At 48.9% G+C, this 20857-nt stretch overlaps 1 long non-coding RNA gene across 1 annotated transcript in view; it reads left to right on the forward strand.

Moving 5' to 3' along the window:
- The first annotated feature begins 6437 nt into the window (after positions 1-6437).
- Positions 6438-20857, forward strand: part of LOC113895900 — a 37847-nt gene continuing 23427 nt past the window's right edge. The window contains exons 1-2 of the long non-coding RNA XR_003511947.1: positions 6438-8788; positions 10303-10382. This is a non-coding gene — a long non-coding RNA (uncharacterized LOC113895900). The remainder of the gene's footprint in view (positions 8789-10302; positions 10383-20857) is intronic.

Consider the following 20857-nt stretch of genomic DNA (forward strand, 5'->3'; position numbering starts at 1 on the left):
GCGTCCATAAAAACCTGGAGAACTGTTTGGCGTGGGGGAAAAAAAACATGTTTGGTGTCAAAAGTACTGTGACAAGAGAAAGCAGGTTTTCCTTAACTGCTTCAAGGTCATTGAGATACAAAAAGAAAGGAATATTTCAAAATTCAGGGGGATTATGTTTTGCTTCTGTGTGACTACTACTAGTCACTTGTGACTATTACTGAGGATACATCAGTCACAAAGTAATCACGGGGAGGTGCCTTCCCTTGGCTGACTGCAGAACTTCCCTGGAGCTCCACCTGCCTGCCAAGGCAAGGCAATGGGTTCAATCCCTGGTCAGGGAACTAAGATCCCACTGCCATGGGGCTATTGAGCCCAAGTGCTGCCACCACTGAAGCCCATGTGCCTAGAGCCTGTGTTTCGAAACAAGAGAAGCCACTGCAATGGGAAGCCTGTGCACTGCAACTAGAAAATAGCTTCTGCTTGCAAACGGAGAAAGGGTGCGTGAAGCAACCCAAACCCAGCAAATCAAACCAGGCAATCGAAACCAAAAGAGGTAAATAAATGAATAAGTTAAAAAAAAAAAAAAAAAAAAGACTGAGGTAGCACTGTACATATGTATATGGAGATGGTCCAAAATGAAGCGGGGGAAGAAGGTACCGTCAAAGTCAGAGGTGTAGGCCTGAGTACCATTTTGCTAAGAATAACAATTTCCTCACGTTAATCCAAGCATAGAAGCTAGCCCCAAGAAAACATGCACCAAACTGCCAGTGGCTCTCTACGGAGGCGTGTGATGGGGAACTTAACACGTTCCACATCACAGACTTCTGGAGTTTTTTCTTTGTGTGTGTTTGTTTTAACCATCTATTACCTCTGTAAACACGATTTAAACACACACACACACACACACTTTTTAAGGAAAAAAAAAAGACTAGGTCAGACAAAATACCTGGGAAGTCAACACCCAGAAAAGATGCCCAGGAAGAGTCTCTGGGGAAATAAACAAGGACAATGAAAGCATTTGGAGACTGTGTTATTTTCCATCTACTTTCAATTTCACCAAAATTGCTGTGCTGATGTTCAGATGTGGAACCAGACTGCTTCAGTATCAGAGGTCTCGTTTCTTCTTCCGTACCGGCCTTAGTGCTTCTCTTCTAAGGACCACGATTTCTCTTAAAAGGATCATGGTGGCTGATCACCGCAGCAGGACAGGCTGCTAAGGGCAATGGGGACCCTCTGAAATCTGCTTACTGAGATGATCAGTTAAGTTTTTTTTTTTTTATTTTGCCTAAAAACCAGCTATATATTTAAGTTTGGTCCCAGGATAGCTGCTGTTTTGTTTCTGGGGTGTGGAGAAATTTGTTTGAAGACACATTTCAGTGGCAGCTCCATGGCAGTCAAGTCATGATTCGGAGCTCAGAGAGAGTTCAAGGCAGCTGGGCCAGGTGGCTTCAGCAAATCCAGCCTCATTTGTCACATTTAAACTACAAAATGAGACTTCCCCTAGATACTCCACAACTAATAAAACCCTCCACACTTGACCTGAGGCTGTGGGGTGCAGCAGTCCTCAAACCAGCAAGGACATGTGGGTCGGGGCACCTGGGGTTTCAGGGACCACATGGAAATAGCACATTCCTGAGCCCACAGCTGCCCTGAAGCTGGCTGTTCTGTGGCAAACATTATCCCTGCAACAGAATTAAGTAGTAAAAACTTGCCCTGCATTTAAAAGAGAATAAATTTCAGAAACTAAAAAACCATGTCCTGATGATGATGATGATGATGATGACAATGTCTTCTCAGGTCCACCTAAGAGGCAGACATGCCAAATTGTTAGCGAGTATTACTTTTAGCACTGGGAATTATGCATCATTTGATGCACTGGAATCCTCCCCCTCCCACTCCGCCCTTAAGTACTTCATTCATTTGAAAACCACTGAAGAGCACCTCCCCACTTATAACGTGGCAGGAGACACGCAGGCAACCAGGCCCTCAGGGAGTTCAAGCTCTAATCTGGCAGGGAGATAAAACTGTCTACCTTCCAGAACACAAACACTGCCTATCTACAACAAACCCTTTTACTATGATCCAGACTCCATGTGCTCTGGAGGAGGAAATGGCAACCCACTCCAGTATTCTAGCCTGGAAAATTCCATGGACAGAAGAGCCTGGCGGGTTACAGTCCATGGGGTTGCAAAGAGTTAGACACAACTTAGAGACTGAGCACAGCAGACTCCAGGTGACCCAACATAAACACACATCAAGTAACCATAACAAGTTTTACAGTTCTCTCCTGACCCTTGTTCAGTCACTCAGTTGTCTCCGACTCTTTTCGACCCCATGGACTACAGCACGTGAGGCTTCCCTGTCCTTCATTATCTCCCGGAATTTGCTCAAACTCATGTCCACTGAGTTGATGATGCCACCCAACCATCTCATCCTCTGTCGCCCTCTTCTCCTCCTGCCCTCAATCCTTCCCAGCATCAGGGTCTTTTCCAATGAGTCAGCTCTTTGCATCAGGTGGCCACAGTACTGGAGCTTCAGCTTCAGTCCTGACCCTGCTCCGCCTCTGAACCCTGGGTAGACTCTCCCCCTCTCCTCTGTTAAGGCTGACCGAGCCCCACTGGATGAACAGCAAGACCACCACCGAGTGTGCTGCGAGGCCTGCTCTGTACTCAACACTGAGCATTAGCCGTGACTCCTGCAGACGGCTGGACGCAGAGTGCACGTGCGGCACCTACAAGTGCCACCTGTGGCGGTGCTGTGACAGGCCCTCCAGCCACCTCCAAACACCTTGGGGAGAGCTCACGCGCCCTGAACCGGGTTCCAGGGACTGGGCACGCAGCAGAGAACAAAGTCTCTGCCTGGTGGAACTGACAACCGAGTGACACAAATCAACAGGACACAACATTGCTAGTGGGTGGAAGAGCTACGCATAATCAAGTGGGTTAACAGTCAAGCTGATGGGAGGTGCGCTTCCAGTCATGGTGGCCAGGGAGTCTCAGTGACGGGGACACATCTGAGCAGAAACCTGGAGTGCGATGGGAGCCAGTGGCCGTGGGCAGGCACAGGACCAGCAAGTACAAAGGCCCTGGGGTGGGACCCTGAAGGAGAAGAGGAGGCGAGAAGGGGGAGGCCGCCAACGAGGTCAGAGGTGGGTGAAGAGCACAGATCACAGGCCTGGAGCGCAGTGGTGAGGAGCAGAAGTCCACCCAAGGTGCAATGGGAAACCACTGGTATACCGCAGGTCAGGCAGCGACATGGTCTGATGATGGTTTTAGAGGATTTTTCTGAACCGGCAGATGGAATGGATGTGAGAGTGAGAGAATAAGAGGAGACAGGGATGACCAAAGTGACCAGAGGGGCCTCAGCTGGCACATGCCATGCCATCTGAAATACAGGGGGCTTTCCTGGTGGCCCAAGAATCCACCTGCCAACGCAGGAGACATGGGTTCCATCCCTAGTCCGGGAAGATCCCACATGCCAGAGGAACTAAGCCTGTGCACCACGACCACTGAGCCAGTGCGCTAGAGCCCAGGAGCTGCAACTACTTAAGCCCACACACCTAAAGCCTGTGCTCCGCAACAAGGGAAGCCATGGCACTGAGAAGTCCGTGCAATGCAACGCAAGAGTCACCCCTGCTTATTACAACTGGAAAATAAGACTGAGAAGCAATGAAGACTCAGCACAGCCATAAATAAATAAATAGAATTATCAAAAAAAAGAAATACAGAAAGTGTCCCTTCCCTGGGGGCAACCAGCCCTGGAACCAGGCTTAACAAAGCCCAGAGAGGCTGCATTTTGGCCTCAACTCACACCCAGTTGGGGTGAAACAGGGGGTTTATGCTCCAAGAGGCTGTTTGCCCAAAGTCACGTTGGAAGAGAATCCTGCCTGCCTCAAGCCTGTCTAAGTCTGGTGCCTGAGCACCGATGCCGGCTGAGGAACAGAAAACACAGGAGGAGAGTCCCGAGGAGCACAAAGTGCAGCAGAGGGAGCACCCCCGAGGCAAGAGCCTCCAGGGCTGTTCTGAGGAGGCGCGGAGTTCACCAGGGCCAGAAGCGGCTCCCAGGGCGCACGGAGGAGCCCCCTGCGCATCAGTGTAGCCATGGGCACAAGAGACACCCTCCCTCCAACTATCCTGAGGCTTTTGGGGCAACCCTGCCCCCTCCCGTCTCGCACGGTACCAGGTGAGGCAGCAACTGCCACACGGCCACCTGCTTCCTGAACCAGCGAGGCGCGACTTGCCAGTGAAAGGAGAACTTACCCCACCCCAGGGAGCCATTTTAAAGCCCATCCTCTCTTTTTTTAATTGCAGTCTAGTTGATTTACCATGTGTTAGCTTCAGGTGTACAACTCAGTGATATTTGTACATAAGCCTTTTCAGATTCTTTTCCCCTACAGGCTATGCCAAAATGTTGAGTACAATCCCCCGGGCCTTACAGCAGGTCCTCACTGGGAAAGCCTTTCCTCTTTATCACACTCCAGGAGCTGGCAGACTTCACAGTGAGCAAAACTCAAGACTACTCCCGGGTTACAAGTGTCCACACACAAAAATGAATACACGGCCCTTAGGCAAAGTAACGGAGCCCCAAAACCAAGCTCTGGAAACCAGTCTTGGCTTCCAGGAAGAGGCCAGGACAACAATGCCCATTCCCTGAGGGGAACTGACTACAACTCTTCCCTTCCCTCTGCTGTGGGAAACGGAATCCCCCAAGAAACCCAGCTACGCCTGGAGGCAGCTCCAGGCCCCTTCCCACTCAGGAAGATGAGCAGAGGCCCACTTTCTCATGCCCATCAAATCCATATCCTGAAAAACTTCCCCCATGGCTCAGCAAGGAAAGAATCTGCCTGCAATTCAGGAGACGCAGGAGATGGGGGTTTGATCCCTGGGTCGGAAAGATCCCCTGGAGTAGGAAATGGCAACCCACTCCAGTATTCTTGCCTGGGAAATTCCATGGACAGAGGCGCCTGGCGGACCGTAGTCTATGGGGGTCACAAAGAGTTGGACACGACTGATGACTAAGCACACAAGAGCAAACATGAAGATATCACTGATCACACTGAAGAGCTTTCTGCTTCTTAGGGATGACACCTGGAAGATAAGAGCTCACATGATCTCAACTCAGTTCTCATAGATTCACCCTCAGACCTCTCCCCTCCCTAATATTCGAGCGCTGTTACTTCCCTTTTAGAGGTTTTGCTCATTCTTTTTATTTTTTTTTTTTAAACTTTGATTCTCCAGTGTTCCAATCCAGTTACGAGGAGATATGTGAAAGGGAAAACGAACATTTTACGTTTTTCAAAATCCAAGCCACCTAACACACTTCCCTCTTTCCAGTGCCGTATGGTGAAACTGCAAAGCACAGCATTTTTAAATTATTAAGGACAGAACGGAGGCACCAATTCCTTTCCTACCACTTTGAAAACATATGGAACTACTGCAATGGGGCACAAATCTATTCTGTATCTTAACCCGCTAGGATATTGTTGGGATCCTAATAAATAACAACAGCGCCAAACTGTCTACTCCTGTGTGTCAGGCACTTTCCTAAGCGCTTAACATCGGTCATCCATCATTTTGCTGTAGTTCAGTCCTTGCAACAATTGTCCAAGTTGGGTACTATTACTGGACCAGCCCTCTTTGCACATAAGGAGATGGATATGAGTGAATGAGGACAGAGCCCTTGTCTGCCTGTTCTTGGCCGAACCCCCAGCCCCCAGCAGCACCAGGTTCATAGCAGGTGCGTGCCTGTTCCCTATGTGAATGGGGAATGCATGGGTGGGCCACTTCCTGCACAACTCCAGGGGGGCGCCACGGACATTGTGCTCTGTTTAGGGTCAATGTGAATGCCCTGAGCCACGGCAGCCCTGATGACCCAGGCCAAAATCAATCGTCATGTCTGAGGACTTACCCCATTTCTTGGAGGTACCAAGAGGGAAACTGGCCAACCCAGGAGTCAGACTTGTATGTTCAATCCGAGGCGCCCTGGTGAAATATGCCTGGACCTCAGTTTCTTCACTGGCAAAACGTTCTCAAGGGATATTCACCCAACACACCGAGTCCCTCCCCCTCTCCCACATCTGATAAACAGTGAAGACCGGAAGCTGGTCTACAGTTACCTCCCAATGTTTTGAGGACCCACAAGAGAGGCAAAGGGGTATAAATAAAATATGTGTTTAAAAAAAATAAATATGTGTTTATGTTGGAGTGCTTTTCACTAACAGAAAGTCTGGAGACCACTGCACTGCCCTGCACCAAAGCTCTGATGAGGTCACCCCACGATGAACACCCCGACAAAAAAACCCTGCAAAATCAACATCTCCTGAACAGCTGGTGTGTGTGCTCAATCGTGTCCGACTCTGCGACCCCATGGACTATAGCCCACCAGGCTCCTCAGTCAATGGGATTCTCCAAGCAAGAATACTGGAGTGGGTTGCCAAGCCCTCCTCCAGGTCCCAAATCCATGTCTCCTATGTCTCTTGCATTGGCAGGGGGATTCTTTACCACTGTGCCACCTGGAAGCCCCCCTGAAGGGTTGGGCACAAATGATTTCAAGTGGCATGAGGAGGAACACTTATTATTTTCATAATCGTATATGTACTGAGTTTCAAGAAAATTAGGAAAATGTATATAACCAGCACATCAAACCTGGGGTTTCTGGGATACAGGATGACTCTTATGTTTTCAGTTTTCTGAACAGTTAATTTACAAATACATACATATAAACAAAACCACCTCTGAAAAATTGAGAGCTCATTACATGCCAGACTCTACAGTGTTAAACCACTTCCCATACTATCTTTTCAACCCTCACAACAATTCTTTGAGCTGGCACCACTGTCCTATCTGTTTTTCAAGTTGGGGGACCTACTGGTAAGTGTCTTGCTTGAGGTCAAACTAGAATTTAGAGCTGACTGTGAATCCAGGAGGTCCAATTCCAGAACCAGCACTCCACAACACCACCTCCTATTAACCACCACCCCACACCCTCACTGTTGAGGGAACGAGGTTTGGGGAAAATGGCCTGGAAAGCTTTAGAAAAAAATTTAAAAACAAAGCAAAACACAGCACCAGCAACTAATATTTATTGTCTGCAACTGGCCCTCAAGTCCTGGGCCAAGCACTTCACACACAAGGTTACTCAATCCTCAAGAGTACCCTCCTCCTTCATCCACAAATGTTCGCTAAAGGCCTACTACACTCTGGGCCAGGGTACACTAAAGGAGATTACACAGACACAGCTCTGATGGCCCTTGGAGAAAAGATGTGTAATTATAAACGGGAGGAACTCCTAACACAAGAAAGGATCAAGATGACCATGTGCAAAAGCAGCAGACGGGAGAAATGACTGGTCCCGAGTGGTCCAACACAAGCTGGGGGCCCTCCCTAACCCTGAGTAAGGCCCCCTCTTCCATGCAACTACCCTGATCTCTGGTTCCACTACTCGCACCCATCTGCTGTGCTCCTCACATATGACAGGCCTCCAGTTGTTCCCACATTTACCACCTGTTCCCCTACAAGACTGAACAGGCTGCTCTGGGCACCCAACCTCCAACTACCAAACACCCAGCTGGGCTCAACAAGTATGTGTTGAACAAGAATGGAAGAGACTGGACTACACAACAATAGTGTTTCCCTCTTGACAGGAACCATTTTACAGGTTTTCACCAGCTCCATTCGTGCCGTTATTCTCATTTCACATATGAGGACACTGAAAGGTTCCTAAAGATTAAGCTATTTGCCTCCTGTCACACAGAGAAGTGACCAGCAACAGCCAGGAGTCAAACTCGAATCAGGCCTGTCATTTAAAAGTGAAAACTTGTTCCAAATTCCTAGGAAGTGGCTCTCTCACTGCTTATTCCCTACTTTCCCCAATGATTCACTAGGGGGAAAAAATATCAAGACTAGTGTCTTCAAGACCTTCACAAAACACCTTCTGCTGAAAGATTTGCGTTTTAAATAAAAACCTTAATCTGGAGAATCGATTGGCAGAAAGGGGGAAGGATGCAAAACTAAAACAATGCTTTCAACAGCAAACAGTTCTCTCCGTCCTTCCCCACTGCTGCCGACCCCCGGCTTCAGGGCAAACGTTCTCAAGTCACTACTTTCGAGGGGTTAGCAGAGTTCTTTACCTTTCCTTGAAAATCTAAAACGACGTGACTTTTTTAAAAATAAAAATTCACTTCGGCTAACCCAGGGGGGCTGCTAATGTTCGTGTCCGGGCGACGCTGGACACACCTAGGGTTTTTCTATTGAGCTCCGACTGCAGTCTCGCCAAAACCCAACATTCGAGTCGGACCCGTTAGAACGTAACCAGAAAAGCCCGGACGCCTGGCTATTGTTGCAGCCCCGGCGGACACCGGGATGTGGGCTACTGGACCGCCGACGGGGCGACGCGCTTTGTCCGGCGACCCTGGCGAGAGCGCGCGCGAGGGGCGCGCGGCCTCCACGCGGCCCGGGCCCCCACCCCGCCGTCCCGCGGATACTGTAGTCGCCGAGGCCTCGCTGCCTGTGGCCTTCCCCGCGCGCGCGGTGCCGGCCAGGCTTCTTGACCCTCGGGCGCCGCCGTACCCCGGCCCCGCTCCGGGCGCCGGCGGCCCCCTCCCCCCTTGGCGGCCCGGCTCCATTCAAACCGTCCTCCCAAGCCCCGCGCCGCGCTCCCCCCGCGACCCGCGTTCCTTACCGGGAGTCGCCGGCGCCGTCGCCTTCCCGGCGCCGCCCCCGCCCCTCCACGCGGGGCCGGGGGCAGAATGGGCGTCTCGCTTCTTCTCACGAAACAAAGAAGCAGCCGCCGCAGCCGCCGAGCGAGGGTAAGCCTCGCGCGCGCGCCCGCCTGCCTCAGCCGCCCCCCCACGCTGCCCGCGCCCCCGCTGCGCGCGCACTCGCCACCTCCCCTCCCCCCACCACGAACTCCCTCTCTCGCTTCCGCTGCTGGCCCGTCCTCGTGCGCGTGCCCGCCCGCCCTTCCGCTCCTAGCGCGCGTGCGCGTCTAGCCGGGGTTGTCTGGGAGAGGTGGGTGGGGCCAGAGAGAGCTATAGCGCCCGACGCGCCTCCCAACTCCGTGTGGGACGGTCATGCGCCTGCGCGCGGTGCTCTCCGTCCTCGCACGCCGCGCGTCTCAACGCCGCCGAGCATGCGCAGAGCAGGCGGTACTGCGGCTGTGGTGGAGGCGGCAGGGGGAGGTTGGGGGATGGGATGGGATGGGTGGTGGAGAGGTCTGTGGGGAAAGCGTGGCCGAGGATCCCTGAGACTCAGAAGTGAGGCTTCCAAGGTCGTGCATGAAGGCAGGAGGCGGACAGGCTGGGCCGGGGATGAGCAGAGCCGGCCCCTGGGCCAAGTGCATGTCGATGTTCCGATGATGGCGGTGCCCGTTCGGCAAAGCCTGGGGGGCAAAGACCGTGGCTACCTTTTCCGCAAAACTTACCTAGGGCTATTAGTTTAGCAGATATCTATTGACCTGCCGCAGACTGAGGTGCTGTAGTACCGAAGAGAAATCTCAGCCTCTGTGGCGCTCATTTTAGTGGGAGAGGCAGGCGCGAGGCAAGAAAACTCTTCAGTAAAATACACTATGTTGAAATGGACACCTGAAGGGTCGGGGAAGTTTTAAATGGGGCAGCTAGGGAAAGCCTCGCTGCTAAGACATTTGAGTCAAGACATAAAAGCAGTGAGAGAGAGAGAGCGTTGTTGCGAGTGTGAAGGCCCGGAGACTGTAGGAGGCTTCATCTCTTAAATTTTGAGAGTATCTCTGAGTCTGTATACGTTGTTTCTAGCCCCACAACTGGACAAACGGTCCCCAGGACCAAGTCCCACAGCCTGTGACTCCCTACCCCTGCTTCTCTCAGGCCTGCTCTTCCTCATTTTTCAGGTCTCAGCTGACTCATCACCTCCCCTGGCCTTGCCTCCTGTTTGATCACCACCTCCTTTTCCTTCCTTTCACATTTCTTGGGTAACCCCTTTAATATCTCTCTCCCTAACCTCGATTTGAATGGCACAGTGTTGTCAATTTTAGTCCCTAGTGAATACCGAATATCTAGTGTGGTGCCACCCTCTGCCACACACTAGATACCTTAAAATATATTTTTTTAATTGAATATATATTAGCTTCTATGGAGTGTGTATCATCAGCTCTTTGGGCCTTTCCAAGCCCAAGGTGAGGCCCTTAGAACATAGAGCAGCAGCTAATACCTTGGCCTGAAGCCAAAAAGACCTGCATTGAAAACCTGACTCTCCTTAGTACCTGGGGGATGCCAGGCAAGTTTACTGGAGGCATCCACACGTCTCTTCACCTGTAAAGTCAAAACAGTGACAGCACTCATCTCCACAGGGTTGGTTATGAGGAATCCATGAAAACAGGCCATGGAGAAGCTCTCGGTGACTTAGCTTGTGACGTTGGATAATGGACAGGTAATGGGCAGGTGGGGTCTGGACTTTGGCTTGTCTCATTCATTCAAGCAATATTTCTAAAGTGCCTTCAACATCTTAAATGCTGAGCAGGAGACTTCCTTGGTGGTCAAGTGGTTAAGAATCTGCCTTGCACAAAAAATAATACAACATTGTAAAGCAATTATCCAATTAAAAATAAATTAAAAAAAAAATCCGCCTTGCAATGCAGGGGATGCAGGCAGGTTTGATCCCTGGTTGGGCAAATAAGATCCCACATGCTGCAGAGCACAAGAGCCACAACTAGAGATTCCGTGCCCTGCAACTAAAGATCCCGCATGCTGCAACTAAGACCTGACCCAGCCAAAAAACCCAAAAACGCCGAGCTGGTCTTAGTCGTGTGGTGATGTACTGAGCAGGCAGGGTTCTGGCCCTTAGAGCAGACAGTCCATGAGTTCAGCTAACGATCTCCCACACCGATCACACTAATAATACTTGATAGGAAAAATCTAAATGCATTGGAAGAAAAGCCCCGGGGGTTGATAATATGGGGTCTTCCTGGGGTTGAGAAGTCAGGTCAGACTCTCCATATGCCAAGACCCAAAGGAGGAGGGCACTCAGCGGAGGAAACAGGATGTACAAAGACCCTGAAGAGGGAAAGGAGCGTGGGAACAGAGGACAGCTCTTGTGGCTCTGTGGGGGGAGGTCTGCAGTAGCCGGGGAGGGCAGGGCTTCGTGGACAATTCTTAATATTCTTCAAACCTGGCACATTCCTGCCTCAGGGCCTTTGCACATGTGCTTCTGACCCCTGCATGGCTGTGTCTCCCAGAGAATCTCTGTAATGTTACAGATGCGACCTCCTACATCCCCAGGTGATTTCTCTCCATTGTACTCATCCTGCACGCTGGAACGTAAGCTTTCTGTCTGTCTCCAGCACCTAGCACAGTGCCTAGTGACTGGTGCGTGGAAAAGAGGCTGAAGAAGCACTCTCCAGTGGCCCATGCTGCCTCTCACACAAAATCAGAGTTTATGAGATGCTTGTTGAGGCCTCAGTAGTACACCCATGACATCTCAAATGCCACTAGGGAGATGCCTAGAGTGAAGTCAGAGCTTTAGGCTCCACCCCTCATCTCCTGTGTCCACTTTCCCCATATGCTGCCTGTTACAATGATAGCTGCCCCTCCTGCCTTCCCCAGTGGGCAGAACAGGGCCAGATAGGGGCATGAGGAAGCTGTGCTCTGCAAGGATGCAAAGAGGAGTGTAGCAATCCAGATGTTTGCAGCATCACTCCCCACATGGCAAAAATACAATTCCCAGTTGGTCTTAGGAGTCTTAGAGTCTACATTCACATCTACACCCTCGTATCTGTGGCCCTATTAGGTAGGAGCTTCCCATGTAGCTCAGAGGATGTGTCAGAGTTCTCTAGAGACACAGAATCAATAGGATGTTGGATATACATACACATTCACACATGCTTAGTCACTCAGTCATGTCTGACTCTGCGACCCCATGGACTGTAGCTCGCCAGGCTCCTCTGTGCATGGGATTCTCCAGGCAAAAATACTGGAGTGGATTGTCATTTCCTTCTCCAGGGGATCTTCCCGACCCAGGAATCAAACCTGCATCTCCTGCACTGGCAGGTGAGTTCTTTACCACTTGAACCGCCTGGAAAATCCCAGATACACACACACACACATACATCCTATTGATTCTGTTGCACTGGAGAAATGAAGTATATATGCATATGGAGAGAAAGAGAACACACACACATGTATGTATTAATATATATGTATATAGATTAATGAGAAAGATGTTTATTTTAAGGAACTGGCTCACATGACTGTTGTTGATCAGTGGCTCAGTCATGTCTGACTCCTTGTGACTCCATGGAATGCAGCACAGCAGGCTTCCCTGTCCTTCACTGTCTAACAGAGTTTGCTCAAACTCATGTCCATTGAGTCGATAATGCCTTCCAACCATCTCAGCCTCTGCCGTCCCCTTCTCATTTGACCTTCAATCTTTCCCAGCATCCAGGGCTTGTAGGATCTGGCAAGTCTGAAGTTTGATCTGTAGGGCAGGCCAGAGGCTGGGAATTCAGGGAAGAGAGGATGCTGCAGTGTTTGAGCTTGAATCCCACAGGGCAGCAGGCTAGAAACTCGGGCAAGATTTCTGTGCCACAGTCTTGAGACCTTCCTCTCTGGGAATCCTCAGTTTTTGCCTTATATATGATTGGATGAGGCCCATCCACACGATGGAGAGTCCACGGTTTGACTCAACATCGTGACTCCGATTTAAACATGAATCCCATTTTGATAAAAGTCTCCACAGCAACATAGGAACTGGTGTTTAACCAAATGGCTGGGTGTCATGACCCAGCCAAACAGATACACAAGATGAACCATTACAGAGAAAATGGACTAATCTCTTTTGACTCAAATCAAGGTCTTGAAATAACATGCTCACCCACATCCAGTGGGTGACAATGTGAAATGCATACTCTTCAGTTGCCACAGTAAAGTGGATGCTGCTGTTATTCATTGCTCAGTCGTGTCTGACTCTGCAACATCATGGGCTGCAACACACCAGGCTTCCCTATCCTTGACTATCTCCCAGAGTTTGCTAAGATTCATGTCGAGTTGATGATGCTATCTAACCATCTCATCCTCTGTCGCCCCCTTCTTTTCCTGCCCTCAATCTTTCCCAGCATCAAGGTCTTTTCCAATGAGTCAGCTGTTTGCATCAGATGGCCAAAGTATTGAAACTTCAGCTTCAGCATCAGTCCTTCCAGTGACTATCCAGGGTTGATTTCCTTTAGGAAATACTTTTTTGAGTACCTCTTCAGATCTTACTTAGGCATAAAACTGCTAATTTATTAACCAAATATATATTTATTCCTCAAACATGACCTATTGCCCTGAAAAATGGGCATCACAAGAAAACTGTTTCCCCAAATCAAGCAATGAGATGTGCTGTGCAGAAAACAAGAAGCCATCCTTCCAAATTACAAACCCAGGGCAATAGATTTCTTTCAGCTGGAAGCCCGTTTTAAATCAGCTCAGCAGATGATCAAGAATATTGTGTTACACTTGCGGCAAACTATGTCACTTTCTGCAACTACAGGTGGAAACTACCCACATTTTTCATAGTTTTATAAGTGTTTTATAGGTATGTCTTATTTAGGGGGCTTCCCTGCTGGCTCAGCGGTAAAGAATCTGCCCCTAATGCAGGAGACGCAGGTTTGATCCCTGGGTTGGTCAGGAAGATCCTCTGGAGAAGGAAATGGAAACCCACTTCAGTATTCATGCCTGGAGAATTCCATGGACAGAGGAGCCTGGTGGGCTACTGTCCATGGGGTCACAAAGAATCAGACATGACTGAAGCGACTTAGGGACTAAATGACAAATGAAGCAAAGCTGCAGATCACTTGCATTTTCTCAGATGTGTTGAACCTTCTATCCAGAGGAGGAAGGGAGAAGCTTAGGATAACATTTACGAGGAAAACAGGCTCCATCCATACATAGTCACAGATGTAGAAAACACACTTATGATTACCAAGCGTTAAAGGGGAGGGAAAGGATAAATTAGGAGATTGGAATTGACATATCCCCAGTACTATAAGATAGGTAACTAATAAGAGACTACTGTATAGCACAGGGAATTCTATACTACTCTATAATGACCTATATGGGAAAAGAATTAAAAAAGAGTGGATCTATGTATATGTATAATTGAAACTTCATTATATACTTGAAACTAACACAACATTGTAAATCAACTATAATCCAATAAAAATTAATTTTTAAAAAGATTCTTGTGTAATGGATTGGGTAGAAATTGTTATGCAGTGAACTGAGCAAAAGAAATTATTTTGTTGTTGCTTGAAAAATGTAAAGGAAAAAAAAGACCTCATGGCCTGCCATATTTGTTTGGGTTGTTTGGTATCTCCTGCTCTTGTGTGAGTGTGTGTGTAATTACACCCTCTGTGGCCTTCCTGAGTATTTACCCTGCAGAGTCAACAGGATCCGCTGTGAGATCTGGTCAGTGCACTCAGTAATTGCCGCTTCCCCTCCTTCCCAATGCAGTCAGTAAGAGGGGACAGCCTGACTCTAATGGCATCACCCTCTGTCAACATCTGGAGAAACAATGCACAATATTTAGCAGTCTGCAGAACTCTCTGCCCTCAGCTTAATGCCACGAACTGTGTATCACATCCACTTATTTACCTTCGTCTGACTTCTGGTACTTCTGCAAATCTGGGCAAATGAACAGATGAGCAAGTTGAAGAAGATACATCTTGTAATATTTTGGGTCCCTTCTCTGCCGTAATCATACCTTAGTTGCTGGAAGAAAATTTGAAGGAGGGGACTTCCCTGGTGGTCCAGTGGTTAGGACTCTGAGCTCCCAATGCAGGAGGCCCAGGTTCAATCCCTGGTCAGAGAACTAGATCCCACATGCTGCAACTAAGACCTGGCGCAGCCAAATAAATTTTAAAAAACAAAAGGAAAGCGGTCTTGCCTTCTGGCAGCTACAGTCTTGGTGGAGGTGTTTGTATGTGCATGCATGCTCAGTCGTATCTGACTCTTTGTGACCCTATGGACTGTAGCTCCCCATGCTCCTCTGTCCGTGGAATCTTTCAGGCAAAAATACTGGACTGGGTTGCCATTTCCTTCTCTAGAACATCTTCCCGACCCAGATATTGAACCCAAGTCTCTTGCATCTCCTGCATCGGCAGGCAGTTTCTTCACCACTGGGCCAGCTGGGAAGGAGTTCAATGTAAGTGATTTTTGTTTAGGAGACAGTTCAATAAAAGTGATTAAATCCATTGCTTAATTTATTTTCAGGTACTGTGCAACTCCTCTGCCCCCATGGAGGTTTCTGTTCTAAAGAAACAGACAAAGAAACATTAACCTGTGTGGGGAATCGCCAAGGGGAGATTAGTTCAAAACACAAGCCTGGAAAATTTTCTTAAGTTCTGAGACCCTATCTGGTGGAGCTCTAGAAATTTTTTTCATAGAACATGTCCAGGGGGCTTCCCTGGTGGTCCAGTGGTTAAGCATCTGCCTGCCAGTGCAGGGCACACAGATTCAATCCCTGGTCTGGGACGATCCCACATGCCTCAGGACAACTAAGCCTGTGCACTCTAGAGCCCATGAGCCACAAGAGAAGCCACTGCAATGAGAAGCCCGTGCACCACAACTAGAGAAAACCCGCACGCAGCAACAAAGCCCTCGCCCAGTCAAAGATAAATAAATTAAAAAGTGCCCAAGGAATGAACATTCCCTAGTGGTCCAGTGGTTAGGACGCCACGCTTTCACTGCTGAGGGCACGAGTTCAATCCCTAGTCAGGGAACTAAGATTTTGCAAGTCTTTCAGTGCAGCCAAAAAAAGAAAGTGCCCCAGGTGAGCCTTGGCATCGGTACCGTCTGTGAACAGGTGAGGGAGCAATCATTTCAGTGGCAAGTATCCACAGACTCAGAAACTTACCCACCTGCCTACCAATGGGAAAGGCAAGGGTGAGTCTGGTGAGTGATTTACGACTAGTGTAGCCACGTGATTAATTCCACGTGACCATATTTTTAAACTCTAGATGTAAACGTGTACTAGAGAACACACTACTAGTGTGTCTATCAGGATCTTCTTGATCAGGCAGGGGGTCCCCACCCACAGAGCATCTGGTCAGCGGACCTGGTGCAGGGCCTGAAAACTGGCATTGTAAGCATGTCCCCTGCATTGGAAGGTGGATTCTTAACCACTGGACCACCAGGGAAGTCCGCACCTGCTTACTTTAAATAAACCCTGAATGGCTCAGAAATAGGCTTTGTGAAGTAGCAGGCCCACAAGGCTCTGTCCTCTCCTGCCCACCCCACTCCCCACTGCAGATCTTCCTCTACCTGCTTGGGAATGCAGCCTTGCACACCTAATGCAGGTCCCCTTTTGTCCTGTTCTAGTCTCTAAGGGCAGGAGGAGAAGGGGGTGACAGAGGATGAGATGGTTGGGTGACATCATCAACTCAATGAACATGAGTTTGAGCAAACTCCGGGAGATGGTGAAGGACAGGGAAGCCTGGTGTGCTGCAGTCCATGGGGTCACAAAGGGTCAGACACAACTCAGTGACTGAACAACCCCAGCTTGAATGCCATCTCTCTGCCTCCCTCCCTGGCATCTTACAGGAAGACTTGGCTTAGATTTAGCTTCCATCCCCACCCCAGACAGGTTAGACACCCTTCCTCTGCTGGGAAAAATAGAGACACAAGAGGGAATCCTTTTTCAAAGGTGTTGAAAGGATGAGCTTAGCAAGCCAAGCTGCCGTTGAGGGACCAGAAATTAATATGAGCAACAACAGCTAACACTTGCATAGTATTTCCTGGGTGCCAGCTGCTATTCTAAGCCGGGAATCTGTAAATTTAAATGTAGTGGAAATGCAAGTTGGTACCACCACATTGGAAGACCATATGGCAATTTCCTACAAAACCAAACATATCCTTGGACTTGCCTGGAGCACAAGTGGTTATGAATCCTCTTGCCAATGCAGGGTACACGGGATCGATCCCTGGTCTGGGAAGATTCTACATGCTGCAGAGCAACTAAGCCTGAGTGCCACAACTTCTGAAGCCTGCAAACCCTAGAGCCCGTGCTCCTCAACAGAAGCCGCCGCAATGAAAGGCCCACACACCACAATTAGAGAATAGGCCCCACCTGCTGCAACTAGAAAAAGCCCATGCAGCAACTAAGACCCAGCACAACCAAAGACAAAATAATAAAAGGAAAAACTAAATATCCTCTTATCATCTCACAATTCTGCTCCAAGGTATTTACCCAAATGTATTAAAAACTTAGGTCCACACAGAAACCTGCACACAAGTGTTTCTAGCTGCTTTATTCACAATTGCCAAAATTTGAAGGCAGCCAAGATGCCCCTTGATAAATGAATGGATAAACAAACCGTGATAAATCCAGACAATGGAATGTTAGCACTACAGAGAAACAAGATCAGACCAGGCAGCCCAATTCCCACAACCGTACTTCCACTGCAGGGGGCATGGTTTCGATCCCTGGTCTGGGAACTAAGATTCTGCATGCCTCGCAGCATGGCCAAAAAAATAGGGGGGAAAAGACATGGAGGAACCTTAATTGCGTATTTCTGAGTGAAAGAAGCCAGTCTGTAATGGCTATATACCATGTGATTCTAATTCTCTGGCAATTCTGGAAGAGGCAAAACTGGAGAACATAAAAGGAGACCCTCCCCCTGGGGTTGGGGGTGAAAGAGAGGTAGTGAGACCATGCTATATGATACAGTCAGTGATGGATACATGTCATTTGCCCAAACCCCTAAAATGTGCAACACAGGGTTTTCCCTAATACAAACTGTGGGTGATGGTGATGTGTCAAGGCAGGTATAGCAGTTGCAGCGAATGTACCACTCTGGTGGGGGCTGTTGACAGTGGGGGCGGCTGTGCATGTGAGGGGGGCAGGGGCTCTAAGGAACTTGTACTGTTCTTTCTGTACTTTCTGCTTAGTTTAGCTGTGAACCTAAAACTGCCCTAAAAATTAAAGCCTATTTTTTAAAAATGGAATATGCAATAATACGTGTGAACCCTAATGTGAACCATGGACTTCAGCCAGTAGTAATGTATCCATATTGATTCAGTTGTAACCAATTTCAGTTGTAGCAAGTATCTCACATTAATGCAAGATGTTAATAAGGGAACCTGGAAACTATGGGATAGATGGTTGATGGGGAGAGGCGCTATATGGGAACTGTATACCATTTGCTCAATTTTTTGTCAACCTAAAACTGCTCTAAAAAATAAAGTCTGGGGACTTCCCTGGTGGTCCAGTGGTTGAGAATCCCCCTTGCAGTGCAGGGGATGTGAGTTTGATCCCTGGTGTGTGCGCCCCAACTACTGAGCCCGCACGCCACAACTTGAGAGTCAGTGCACCACAGTGAAGGATCCCACATGACGTAGCTAAGACCTGACACAGCCAAATAAATCTTTGAAAACTAAAGTCTGTTCATCTAAAACCTATACATGCATATCCATATATGTACATGACCCTCGCTGCATCTCCTACCATTGCCCCCACATTATAGTGGGAACTGAGGCAGAGAAAAGGTTAATAATCTACCCAGGGTCAACGCTGTCCTTACAGGCTGGCCTGGTCACAGCCAGGTAGATGGACTCTGGTAGCCATGCCCTTAACCACTGCTGCCAGTGATGGGAGCAAAAGAAAATGCAGGCTAGCGATGGGGCAGGAGTCAGCTGCCTGCAGGTGGCACACAGAGCCAGAGAGAGAAGGGGAACCCTAGTGGCCAGCATCACCTGGGCTCAGTGGTCTGTGACTGAGAGAGCTTGGGTTGGTTTATTTAGAAGATCTCATCTCACCTCTGTAGTCGAGGTTTCCCAGAGAAACAGAGCCAATAGGATGTGTACATGGATGGAAAGAGATTTGATGTGGACTGAATTGTGTCCCCCAAAATTCACATGTTGAAGCTGTTACTCCTACTGTGACTATATTTGGAGGAGGGCCTAGAAGGAGATGATTAAGGTTAAATGAGGTTATGAGGGTGGGGCTCTGATATGATAAGATTAGTGTGCTTATAAGAGCAGACACCAGACAACAGTCTTATTCTTTCTGTCTGTCTCAGGTGGCTCAGTGGTAAAGAATCTACCTGCCAGTTCAGAAGATGCAAGAGACAGAGGTTCAATTCCTGGATCAGGAAGATTCCCCTGGAGAAGCAAATAGCAACCCATTCCAGTATTCTTGCCTGGAGAATTCCATGGACAGAGGAGCCTGGTGGGCTACAGTCCACGGAGTCGCAATGAGTTGGACACAACTTAGCAGCTGGACATGCACACACACAAGAGAAGACACAAGGGAACAATCTTATTCTCTGTCTCTCCCCTCTCCCTCCATCTCCATCTCTAAGTCTGCCATGTGAGCATACAGCAAGAAGGTGGCCATCTACAAGCCAGGAGGGGAGCCCTCTCTAGAAACTGAATTTGCTGGCACCTTGATCTTGGGATGTCTCAGCATCTGCTGCTGCTGAGTCACTTCAGTCGTGTCCGACTCTGTGCGACCCCATAGACGGCAACCCACCAGGCTCCCCCGTCCCTGGGATTCTCCAGGCAAGAACACTGGAGTGGGTTGCCATTTCCTTCTCCAATGCATGAAAGTGAAAAGTGAAAGTGAAGTTGCTCAGTCATATCCGACCCTCAGCGACCCCATGAACTGCAACCTTCCAGGCTCCTCCATGCATGGGATTTTCCAGAGTACTGGAGTGGGGTGCCATTGCCTTCTCCGGTCTCAGCATCTAGAACTGTGAAAATAAAGGTTTTTCTGTTTTTGAGGCCACCTAGATTATGGTATGTTGGTACGGCAGCCTGAGCAGACTAAGGTGATCGGTGATCAAGGAGGAGGAGCATGCACGCTCAGTCGTGTCTGACTCTTTTGCAACCCCATGGACTGTAACCCACCAGTCTCCTCTGTCCATGGGATTTCCCAGGAAGGAGAGATTGGAATGGGTTTCCATTTCTTCCTCCGGGGGATCTTCCTGACCCAGGATGGAAACCCACCTCTCCTGCAATGACAGGCAGATTCTTGACCACTGAGCCACCAGGGAAGCCCAGATTATTAAGGAAACTGGCAATTCCAGCATCTACAAGATGGGTCGTCAGTCTGGAGACCCAGAAAGAGCTGATGCTGCAGTTCCACCCCCAAGGCAATCTGCCAACAGAATCCCCTTTTGCTTGGGAGAGTTAGTCTTTTGTTCTAGTCATACCTTCAACTGATTATGCAAGACCCACCTGCATTATGAAGGGCAATCTGCTTTGCTCAGAGTCTATTGATTTAAATGTGAATCTCATCCAAAAACACCCTCACAGGAACATCCAGGATAGCGTTTGACCACATGACTGGGCACCACAGTCCAGTCAAATTAACACATAACATTAGCCATCAATCACCAAAACAGACTAGAAACAGGTGAACACCAGGACATACACATACACTTGCTCCTTGGAAGAAAAGCTATGACCAACCTTGACAGCATATTAAAAGGCAGAGACATTATAAAGCCGGCCTAGCTGTGACAGAACCAGGTGGCCCTCTCACCTGGCCCCCCTCCATCTGCCTCCTCTTTGCCTTTCCCACGCCATCTTCTCCCTTTCTTCCACTGACCTCATTCTGCAGTGCAAATTATGCAGGGGTGTGGCATCCTCCAGCCTGTGGTAGAACAGGTTGTCCAACACTGAACTGGAGAAACAAAGCCCATCTCTGCTCTGCCCAAGCTGGGCCCCTTCCAACATGACCTGTGCATCAGCAGCTGTCAGCAGGGGGCCCCTAGGAAAGGCATTGCAGGGTGGGGTGTCAGCCATGCTTGGGAAGGGCTTCACTATCTTGGGTTCCTCTGGATTTTCTCCCTGGGACTTCTCACTAGGTCTTTTTTTTTTCAACTTTTTATTTTGTATTGAAGTATAGCCGATCAACAATGCTGTGAT

The sequence above is a fragment of the Bos indicus x Bos taurus genome, chromosome 7 (genome assembly GCF_003369695.1).
Source record: "Bos indicus x Bos taurus breed Angus x Brahman F1 hybrid chromosome 7, Bos_hybrid_MaternalHap_v2.0, whole genome shotgun sequence".
In the NCBI taxonomy this organism is placed as follows: domain Eukaryota; kingdom Metazoa; phylum Chordata; class Mammalia; order Artiodactyla; family Bovidae; genus Bos; species Bos indicus x Bos taurus.